The sequence below is a fragment of the Gobius niger genome (genome assembly GCF_951799975.1).
Source record: "Gobius niger genome assembly, chromosome: 3".
NCBI lineage: Eukaryota > Metazoa > Chordata > Actinopteri > Gobiiformes > Gobiidae > Gobius > Gobius niger.
In genome coordinates, this window is record NC_136854.1 from 6,277,840 (window position 1) to 6,289,018 (window position 11,179).

Below are 11,179 nucleotides of genomic sequence, written 5' to 3' on the forward strand. Positions count from 1 at the left end.
TTTTTGTATGATAGCCTTTTCAGAGTTACAGCTTTATCATAGTTTTCAGCTGTTGAAGTGAACCACCCCCATGTCAAAAAAGTCGCTTTTGACACTGGTCCTTTTTTTGGTTGAGGCCATTTCCAGCCCATTAGATACTGATTTACACCATTGTATTTGGTATCATTGTAAAGAAGACATTTTCATGTTTCATTTGAGCCCAAATGTACTACTCTGTGACTATTACCATGGTAGCCAAAGCTCCTCAAACACAAACCTGAGGATGTTTTTTCACCATTTTCACAAAAACAGTTTTACTATGTTTAACGCTGTTTCCTCAAGGAACATCACAGAGACAAATGTTTGATACTGAGTAACTCTCTAGACTCTGAGGATTCAGGAAATGTATAACATGTCAGTACTTTCTCAACTTAAGGCCTCACAGTGAGCCCCGAAGTAAAATAATGTCCACCTCACATGAGCCTCTCCCATTGAAATAAGCCTATATCTGCCATTCTAAGGTTGGAACAGCTGGTGAGACTTTCTGTCCAGGACAGGCCGATGCAACTGGAAAATACATTTGTGGAGAAGAACAGTTCTGTATTTTAACCAAAAAGTTGTTCATATATTTTATATATTATAGCTATTTATCATATACTATGCCATACACACAATGGCATTCTGTTTCTTTCACTACTATACATAGTCCTGTACATTTGTCTAAAATGTCTCAATAATCCAAGATAATTCCAAAGGTTTGTCTTTGTAGACACCACATGGTTATGAAGCTGAAGCTGAATTTGCCATAAACCACACGTTTACTATGAACATCACCCTTTTTTACTGATTAGTAAATTAATAAAGTAAATCATTTTGTAAGGTCATTTCAGTAGAGTAGTTTTATTTCATTACTAATAAATCAAATATAGTAGTATAAAGATGGTGAGGTGTGAGGTGTTAAAACCAGGACATGAAGAGTCAACACAAAACTACAGCTTAGCCTCATCCATAACTTAATCACAGAGGCAGTCGACTAAGCAAAACCGTCCATATTTTTATTTGATTAAACAATTTCTCCAGCTTTTCTGAAGTTATTTAATGTTCTTTGTACATGGATTGTGTGTGTATGTGCTGTATTAACGTATTTGAGTTAATTTTTTATGTTGTGTAATTTATTTATTTTCTTCCCAGGCATATTGAGTCTGTGCACATGAAATATGCTGTATAAATGACTAAACAAAAGTTTACTTATTAGTTTTATGGACAGGACTTAAAGACACAGCCAGGAACCGGAGGGTGTCCGGTTTGGGAACCCCAGGATCTCAGGTGTTGTTCTGTTGGCTTCATCAAACCAGGACCTTCAGCTGCCCTGGGGCGGTTTGCAGCCGAGTGTGAAGTGGGATGAGTATCAGCACCTCCAAATCCGAGGCCATGGGTGGCTTCCCCTCTACAGGTCGGTGGAGAGGCCTTGCCTCAAGTGGAGGAGTTCAAGTATCTCAGTGTCGTGTTCACGAGTGAGGGACGGATGGAGCATGAGATCGATAGACGGATCAGTGCGACATCGGCAGTGATCGTTGTTACTGTGTTTGTTGTGGTGGATATTCCAAACTTTTACAACTGTTTGTGAACTGTAATTCAGATAATGCATTGGAGCCACAGATCGAAGCTGTACGTTATTGTCCCTTTACAATAATTAACCATTTAACCCGTCCATCTGCCCCTGGAACATGTCAGGAGCAGTGGACAGCCATGCTCATGTTCAGAATCACTAAGTTAGAGGATTATCCTCCTGTGGATCTTTTACGTTGATGGAAGAAACCAAAGCACCCAAAAAAATCTGTCCAGGCACAGACAGAGGATGTAAACTCCACACAAAAACACCTACATTGAACTTCATGCTGAGAGGCAAGAGAACGCTAAGCACTAAGACTAACCACTGAGGGCCTGCAATCTCTCCTGCGCATTCAACACTTTTTGGGCCAGTTCTTCCACCTGGCGCAAGGACAGCGCTGCTCCAAACAAGACAAGACCCACATTCTTTTCCTAGCTTACATCGTGCTGCCTCATGTTCTTCCTTTAGTGTTATGGGCTTCTACAAGCTCTATCAGGTCAAACTAAAAACTTGAGTTAACCACTGTCCGTGTCTGAGAGAAAAAGATGTGAAGCCGGTCCTGCTGTGGTTCCAGTCTGTACTTAGCCGTAGTTCACCCCCACTCTTACACCACCTTTCTCCCTCGCCCCTTCCCGGTCGCAGAGTCTGGTTGGAAGAAAACACAACATTGCCATTGGTCACGAGTCGCCATTGTCAACTGTTGAAGGAAAAGCTTGGTTCTTGGATAACCAACTGTCTAACCAACTGCAGTTTGTGTGTCTTCTCCTTTTCTATAAGCATAATGGTTTTTGTACAAGGGGATTCAAGAGTGACTGAATGTCTAGCTGTCACCTCACAGCAAGACGTTCCTGGGTTGGATATCCCAGGCCATGTGGGACCTTTCTGTGTAGAGTTTGCATGTTGTTCTTTTCGTTTCATGTCCCCTGAGTTCATTTTCTGTAGAATCCAGTTCTAGTACGGTAGAACACCTTGGTACTTCTAACCTAGCTTTTGACTCAAAATCTAGTTATAGTAAACCCCCTTTTGTCTCTAGAAGCAAAAGACAATGGTGTCTGCAATGTTATATCCCTAGAAATGTTATTCATTTACCAAATACAAATGTAAAATGATGTGGTTTCAGTAGTGAATGAGTGAAAGTGAATGAGACTGTCAGTGAGTGCATTGTCTTTTTGACCACACTCAAAAAACACAATGTAACTCCAAGTCAGTCAAATTTCTGGGATATCAGACTGTCCAGATAGGAAGCCACGCTTATTGTGAATCAGTTTCACTTGGTGTTGTGGAAATTAAACAGACACAGGTGGAAATGAGAGGCAATTAGCAAGATCACTCCAAAAGAGGAATGGTTTTGCAGGTGGTGACCACAGACCATTTCCCTGTCTTCATCCTTTGGACCGTATTTTTGGAACACTTTTGCATTTGTCCAGTGTTCTCACCACTAGAGGTATCATGAGGAGCATCTACAACCCACAGAAGCTGCTCAGGGAGTGATGCTCATCCAAAATGGCACGTCCATTCGTTATTTCAATGGGAGAGGCTCATGTGAGGTGGACATTCTTTTACTTCGTGGCTCACTGTGAGGCCTTAAGCTGAGAAAGTACTGACATGTTATACATTTCCTGAATCCTCAGAGTCTAGAGAGTTACTCAGTATCAAACATTTGTCTCTGTGATGTTCCTTGAAGAAACACCGTTAAACATAGTAAAACTGTTTTTGTGAAAATAGTGAAAAAACATCATCAGGTTTGAGTTTGAGGAGCTATGGTTACCACGGTAATAGTCACAGAGTAGTACATTTGGGCTCAAATGAAACATGAAAATGTCTTATTTACAATGATACCAAATACAATGGTGTAAATCAGTATCTAATGGGCTGGAAGTGGCCTAAACCAAAATATGGACCAGTGTCAAAAGCGACTTTTTTGACATGGGGGTGGTTCACTTCAACAGCTGAAAACTATGATAAAGCTGTAACTCTGAAAAGGCTATCATACAAAAATATAAACCTCAGACATGGACCTACTTAAAAATCAACGATAGCCTTTGCCACCTTTTCGGTACCGATATGCCAGATTTTGGGGTTTGGCCCATGGACTAAATGTCCGGTTGGTTCATTACCATTCTGTCTGTCTGTATCTGGAAGTCCCACAGGATCTTGGCTCGGTCATTCTCAACCACCTTTGGAGGTGTTTCCCACTTTGATCTTGGGGTTCCAGCCCATACTCTGCACAGATGTTCCTGTACACTATACCAGCCACTTGGTTATGGCGCTCCATGTAAGCTTTCCCTGCAGCATCTTACACCCTGCAGTTCTGTGCTGGATCGTCTCATTGGCCTCTTTGCACAGTCTACACCTGGGGTCTTGTCTGGTGTGATAGATCTGGGCCTCTATTGCTCTGGTGCTCAAGGCCTGCATTGGTAGGATTTCTGAATATCCGCCACTTCAGTTATGTTTCGGTGGTACATGCTGTGTAGGGGCTTGTCCTCCCATGACACGACCTCCAGCACCTCATCTTCTGTTCCCCATTGTCTGAAACATTCACTGAGCACGTCATCTGTCGGAGCCTTGTCCTTGATGTACTTATGGATCTTGGATGTTTCATCCTGGATAGTGGCTCTCACACTCACTAGTCCTCGGCCTCCTTCCTTACGGCTAGCGTACAGTCTCAGGGTGCTGGATTTGGGGTGGAACCCTCCGTGCATGGTTAGGAGCTTTCGTGTCTTAACATCTGTGGTCTGTATCTCATCCTTTGGCCAGCTTATTATTCCTGCAGGGTATCTGATTACTGGTAGGGCGCAGCTGTTTATTGCCCGGGACTTGTTCTTGCCATTGAGCTGGCTTCTTAGGACCTGCCTTACTCGTTGGAGGTATTTGGCTGTAGCCGCTTTCCTTGTCACCTCTTCGAGGTTGCCATTTGCTTGTGGGATTCCGAGGTACTTGTAACTGTCCTCAATGTCTGCTATTGTTCCTTCTGGGAGTGAGACCCCTTCTGTGTGGACTACCTTCCCTCTCTTAGTCACCATCCGACCACACTTCTCTAGTCCGAATGACATCCCAATGTCTGCACTGTATATCCAGGTGGTATGGATCAGTGAGTCGATGTCTCGCTCATTCTTAGCCTGCAGCTTGATGTCATCCATGTAGAGGCTTGGCTTCAAGGGTGGTTTTCCACAACCTCCTCGAGTTTGCATTGAAGGCTCTTAGAGTCCTGTTGATGTTGTATAGCTCCAGGCATTCAATGATCCAAGTATGTGGCATTGAGTCGTAGGCTTTCTTGTAATCAATCCAGGCAGTGCTCGAGCGACTGTTCTGTCTACCAGGAGCTGGTGTTAGGCACCTCTGGTATCTTTACCGATTCCCTTCTGAGCTGTGCTCATGTATTGATCCATGTGCTTACTTATCTTAGCCGCTATGGTGCCGGACATGAGCTTCCACGTTGTGGAGAGGCAAGTTATTGGTCGATAGTTGGATGGGACTGTACCCTTTGAGGGATCCTTCAGGATCAGGATTGTGCGCCCTTCGGTTAACCATTCAGGGTGATTCCCATCTCTCAGCAGCTGGTTCATTTGTGCTGCCAAGCGCTCATGGAGTGCCGTGAGTTTCTTAAGCCAGTAGGCGTGTATCATGTCAGGGCCTGGTGCTGTCCAGTTTTTCATACCTGAGGCTCTTTCTTGGACGTCTGCCACTGTGATGGTAACTGGATCCTGTTCAGGGAGGTTGCTGTGGTCCTCTCTCAGAGCCACCAGCCACTGTGCGTCACTGTTGTGTGCTGCCTCCTTCTCCCATATGCCTTTCCAGTACTGTTCAGTTTCCAGCCTTGGTGGGTCTGCTCTGTTATTGTTACCCTGCCACTGAGCATACACTTTCGCTGGTTGAGTTGCGAACAGACGGTTTACCATTTCCGCCTTGTTCCAGTAGCCCAGTAGGGATTTGAACCGAAGAGGCCAATGAGACAATCAAGCACAGAACTGCAGGGTGTAAGATGCTGCAGGGAAAGCTTACATGGAGCGCCATAACGCTGTGGCTGGTATAGTGTACAGGAACATCTGTGCAGAGTATGGGCTGGAAACCCCAAGGTCAAAGTGGGAAAGACCTCCAAAGGTGGTAGAGAATGACCGAGCCAAGATCCTGTGGGACTTCCAGATACAGACGGACAGAATGGTGATGAACCAACCGGACATTGTGGCGGTGGACAAACAGCAGAGGAAAGCCATTGTGGTCGACATAGCAATACCAAGCGACTTCAACATCAGGAAAAAGGAACACGAGAAACTAGAGAAATACCAGGGGCTCAAAGGAGAGCTGGAGAAAACCTGGAGGGTGAAGGCATCAGTGGTGCCCGTGGTCGTTGGGGCACTCGGGGCAGTGACCCCCAAACTGGAGGAGTGGCTCCAGCAGATCCCAGGAAATACATCAGACATCTCGGTCCAGAAAAGTGCAGTTCTAGGAACAGCAATGATACTGCGCAGAACCCTCAAGCTCCCAGGCCGACGGTAGAGGACCCGAGCAGGAGGAAAAAGAGACCGCCCGCGGAGGGTGAGGAAGAGTTTATTTTTATATATATATACTAGCCTCGCTAGTCTCCACATTTGATATTCTTAGATTATGAGTGATTACAAAGAAATGTCCAACCCGTCACACAGTTCAGCTGTAGACCAGTGGTTCCCAACCCATTCAAAAAACTATGGCCACTACAAATGAGTAAAAGAATGAAGGCAAAAAACAATTTCAAACAAACTGCAATTGGAGTGTTTGATGCACCCGTACTCCTTTCTTATAAACTACGACAATATTTTCGCTAAACTCAGGGAACAGGATTCAAGAGACAGTGGAATAATTATGGATAAATATTAGGGGTTCAGCTGTAACGGTTTGGTTCACGGTGCAGGACCCGTGGTTTGGTGCATCACGGTAGTGTACAATCAAACAAATAATGAGTAGGTTTTGAACTGAAATAGCCTAATGATCGTTATTAGACAGTATTTATAACCTTACAATAAAATTGGCAATGCGTTCAAAGCTGCTTTAGAATAAAATGTACCTCTGGGCTGACAATACGTGAAAGCAAAATAGAAAACAAATAGTCCAGCAGCAAAGAAAAAAAAAAAGTAAAAAACTACGCAGTGCAGGCCATGCGCTCGTTAAGTTGTAGTGTCATTTTCGCTTTTACTCACACGGAGTAAAAGCGAAAATGACGCGCTGCTCAGTCGGAGCAGCGCGTTTGATTAGAGGCTCGTGTTTGAGCAGGTTTTGGGCACGCACGCACACGCACACACATACACACACGCACACAGCGCCCTGTTTGGATGCGCGCGCACACATACATACACACACGCACGAACACACACACACGCGCGCACACACACATCGCCCTGTTTGGATGCGCGCACACGCACGGCAGTCAGATCTCGTGCACTCGCGTTTTTGTGACAGCGGGTTGTCCTCGGACAGCAGCACCACCAACCACGCACACACTCAGTACTGTCGCCAGGCTTCCTGGTGTTCCCAAACGGTCTCCCATCCCAGTTCTAACCAGGCACTTCCCTGCTTAGCTTCAAAGTCGGTATGGGAAATAAACATGGCGGCGCCCAGGCGGCGGCCATTGAGATAGCGTTTTCTATAATAGATTAGTGGTGGGCTGTTAACGGCGTTAACGATAGAAGCTTCCCCCGCTCACTTCCGTCAATAACCTTTAGGAGTTACTGCGCGGACGTTTTACTCCTCGTATCATTACGCCTCACAATATAATCCCCCTTTTTATCTGCTTATAAAATCGACATGTTACATTTCTGTGTAAATATACTTCGCATGAAAACACTTCACGTAACTTTATTTAAATAGGGAACACGTGGAAGAGCTTGGTAGCTTCTATCGTGAGCTTTTTCTGAGCTATATGACATGTGGTCGAGGCTGCGTATGTGCTCCGTTTGCCTGGCAGAGCGCACGGACAAAGACCAGACGGGGATATATTAACTCGGCTAAAGTGAGGTAAGAGCATATCTCAGTATGTAAAAACGGTGGCCTATTCCTTTAAGTTTTCCGGCCTGAGGCCTCTGGCGCAAGCAAAGTGTATCAGACTGCAAATTATTTGTCCGGTTTTTCCGCGCATTTGTGAAAAACTCGCCTTTCCCGCACTTCTTACGGTCCATGAATGCATCTCACGCGCAGCCTCGCTGTTACGTGATTCCTCTGAAACCAAAACAACTGCCACGCGGATGCTGGAGCTACTTTTGTTATGGATTAAGTTTTGCCAAATGGACGCTATGACCAGACGAGTGAGAATCGGATAAAGAGGCGAAGAGCAGCAGGTTCTACGACTGATCCACAGTGAGTTTATTTACTGTTTCTGTGAGAACAGTCGGGCTAACGGGGTCGCATCACCCGCGCTAAAATAAGCACTAAAAGCCCCGCACGAGAGCGCGGTGTCGGACCTGCCCCGCTCCACGCCTCCTTCTGCAGCCGTGCGCGCGGTGAGACAGGTGCGCGCGGTGAGACAGGTGTGCACGGGAACGACACGCTGCGTAAACCCCCCCAGCTGCCGCTGACCCGCTGTTAAAAGCGAAACGTAACGCCTTCATACTGAACAGAGCCTCGCACTGTCACAAATACCCGATTCGAGTGGAGTCTATGTTCCGCAAACGCGCACACAGTGGCGTGAACGCGCACACGTGTCAGCTCCAGCCAAATCTAACCAACAGCCTGATTAACAAACTATGACACTTAATCCTTTACTTACTAGATTATTTTCAAAAATATTACACTTTACATTTTGGTCTATACTTGTATTTTACCTCCCATATATTAAGTGTTTGCACAAATTGGGAATACATTAGGTCCAAGTGCAGAGTAAATGTGTAATAAAAAAGTTAAATAAAAAATATTGGCCTAGGCTACATTGCCTACATACAGTAGCCTCTATCTAACGTTTTTCTTTTTTTTTTTTAAAGTACCGATAAGAGCACCATTAAAGTCCCGGATCTTTTTTCTGTAGCAGGTCATAGTTGCAGAAGAGGAGATTTAGTTTGTCACCAGAAAATTGATTGACACAAAGCTACTGACTGTAAACAGTTCATCAGGACCTCTAATGTCGACCTACAGTTCAAAATGAATGTTTAACTGAATAAACAGTTAGTAAACACAAGTGCATCTTCTTGAACATGAATTATTTTCATCACCAATTATCACAGTAGAACGTTCTCAAGCAGTTTGTGATGCATTTTGGAAACAGGAGATGAGCCCCTGGTCTAACGCACCGCCTGATTTGAGAAACTCGTTCTCAAAGACTTACTTTTAGTCATTATTTGGGCAGCACACATATTCTGAATGGCTTCGGCAGAATTCAAGCGAGACATTTTAATCTAGATTAATCTAGATTTAAAAAAATAATCTATGCCCACCTCTAATATATATATATATATGCACTATCAGTGCACTATGTCTAGTATATATAGGGAACAGTAGCTGATCCTTCCTCCGTTTGTCCACTTCATTGACGTCCTCCATAATGGGCGGAGTGTCCTCTGACCGCCACATTTGAGCTCAATTGGAACGGCCTCCAGAGCGAGCAGCTGCGTCATGTCACGTCTCAGATCATATGATAAAATGTCAATCGATGCTGTTATGAATAACAGAGGCAGGAAACTGTTTATATATTGGTTTTGGTTGGATGTCTTGCTGATTGAACATTTTGGCCTGAATAAAATAACATTTCTGCAAGGATTTGCAAGAAATTCAATCGCCTACAATTGCAGACTTATGTTAACAAACATCATTTCGCAATTATTAGGATTTCTTAGGCCTTTCATTAAGATTAACTTATATAAACCTCATTTTTACACCTTTACTTACTCACATCAAATATCAGACCCAGGCGCTCAATTATACGTAATCTATTAAATTAGTAAAACATTTAAACTAAGAGACCATCACTTTAACACTCAGCACATTTATGAAAAAACAAAATAGTCGTAGCACAGATAAACCCTGGACTGACACGGGGCAAAGTTATCAATCCTTTGGGACGCCAAGACTCAAACAACAGCGACTGCACTTACACCAATATTACACCAGGGGGCAGCAGATAGTGAAGCTTCAGTCCAGCACTTACCCGCACAGGCTCTAGCTGAGCATTGTGAGGAAATTCAGAATATTACTAAATACTTTTTGACAATACCAGGCAAAACTTAATCTGTCAAAATGACTTTCCAAAGAACTCATGAATTGATTTTTCTTTAGATTTTTGAGGTCAACCTCTTTATTATGACAGCCCTCTCTTTTAATGCTGTGAAATGTTTCTTATATTGGGTCAAATGTACTTTTCACTGTAAGTGTGTCCGAGCTACAGCAGACCAGGCCTCTGTTCCGAGTAGCCAAAATATTTACTCAGGTCAGAGTGAAACAGGACTTTAGTGTGAGTAACTGTTGGAGCGTAAAAGTCATAAATGTCACAAATGAAAGTGAAACAAAAGATGAAATAATGTGAACATGTTAATATTTTCACTCTGCAAAAACACTGAACAATCTGAGCCTAACAGGGATGAGTTTATTGACACATTTTACAGGATCACTGTCACAGAAATGTTACAAAACGAGTCCGAATGTTCATGATCAGATTAAAGGTTCACTTATTCAGACAGGCCTTATCTTACGCCATGTCCTTCGGTTCTGTTTGTATGGAAGGCACTTTAGTGTAGGTGTAAAGTGTTATAGAAATACCCTTTGATTCACACATAAAGTTGCATAATTTACCTTTAATGAAGCTCAGTGACTGAACTGACAGATATTATTACCATTTCAAGTTTTGTGGGACACTATCACTGAACCATAGCACTCACTGAAGGCCTCACTTCTGACTTGAAGGTTTATTTGGTCGGGACAGTGCATTTTAACGAACACACATTGTACATGTTTTTAGTGGTAGGAAACCTACGCAGACACGGGGAGAACATGCAAACTCCACACAGAAAGGCCTCGTCCAGGTGGGAATCAAACCTGGGACCTTCTGGCTGTGAAGCACAAGCTCTAACCACTGCGCCACCGAGCCACCCACGACACAGGGCTGCAGTAATCCAAACTCACTTATTATATCATTCACTACTTTTTACTTGTACTCCAGTAATATTATAATGAAGTATCTTTACTCTTACTTAAGTAAAGTTACTAAAGCTTCATGTCGATATCCGTAGTTTGTGTTTCGTTTGTGTTTTCTTTAAATAGGATTTTCAGGCGTTTTTGTCACAACTGAAACATGAATCAGATTTTACTCACAGTAAAAGTAAGAACTCAAGTAACATTTTCTCAAAGTACTTTTACTTGAACTTAGTTACTCATATTCGGGTGTGTAGAGTAGCCAAAAATATTGACTTAAGTGAAAGTAAAAGAGTACCTGGGTAGGGGAGAGCGGATAAGCTGTAACAGTTAAACAAAATAAAAGAACTATGTCTCTCTCTCTGACCTGTCACATGATTAACCTCACGTTAGAGTCAGTCCATGATACAGGTCTGTTGATGCTTCAGTGACCGACACTGGGATGACCCCTGGACCCCGGTCTCTCAGCTTCTGCAGTGTTTCACAGTATATATGTGCAAT

The 11,179-nt window shown here is 43.6% G+C and overlaps 1 protein-coding gene and 1 long non-coding RNA gene across 2 annotated transcripts in view; one reads left to right on the top strand and one right to left on the bottom strand.

The window, feature by feature from the left end:
* LOC306961413 overlaps positions 1 to 11,179 on the bottom strand; it is a 148,724-nt gene that overhangs the window by 124,508 nt on the left and 13,037 nt on the right. The gene's annotated exons all lie outside the window — the stretch shown is intronic.
* Positions 1 to 11,179, top strand: part of LOC306961346 (bromodomain-containing protein 4-like) — a 461,990-nt gene that overhangs the window by 53,271 nt on the left and 397,540 nt on the right. The window lies entirely within an intron of this gene.